Source organism: Lethenteron reissneri, chromosome 20 (assembly GCF_015708825.2).
Source record: "Lethenteron reissneri isolate LAM-NWPU_2019-01 chromosome 20, ASM1570882v1, whole genome shotgun sequence".
NCBI classification, from domain to species: domain Eukaryota; kingdom Metazoa; phylum Chordata; class Hyperoartia; order Petromyzontiformes; family Petromyzontidae; genus Lethenteron; species Lethenteron reissneri.
In genome coordinates this window covers 1,188,937-1,189,558 of record NC_083798.1, presented here as the reverse complement: position 1 = coordinate 1,189,558, position 622 = coordinate 1,188,937, and positions in this window count along the sequence as shown.

The window sequence follows — 622 nt, the reverse complement described above, 5'->3', positions numbered from 1 at the left end:
GGCCGGAGGCCCGCGACGTCGCCTCCCTCTCCGCCTTCACAATTCCCAGCACGCACGCGCGGCCGCCGGCCCCGCGCGTCGCCATTGGTCATTGAGCCGACCACGAGCTCCCAGCGACCAATGGGAGCCGCGGAGACGCGGGGGCGCCGCTAATCCGCGCTGGGAAATTCAGAAGGGGCTGTGACGTCACGGCCACGGGACTCGAGTGTTCGATTCCTCGACTCCGCGCCGCGATTCCGTCGCGCGAATCGAGAGAATCGATTCTTTAATAAAAATCGATCCGAGCGAGCGGTAAGGCGACGTGGCCTCATCCTCTCGGGTGGCCCCCACCGTCGTCACGCGTCCCCGTGCCACCTGAGACATCATCAGCGTGGGGGCCGCCACGTTTGAAACCGTCGTGGGTTTGGCAGCAGCACGATGCTGATGGGAGTGGTGGTGGTGGTGGTGGGGGGGGTCACTGGGTGTCTTGTCGGGGTCGCACGGCAGGGGGCGCCACGGGGGGCGCCACGGGGGCCGCTGCTGGACACGACGAAGGCCGTCGTCGTACGGGCGAAATGGACGTCGGTTCATTCGAATCCAGGTCAGGAGAGCTGCATGCTGACAATGAATTAATTCCACTTTT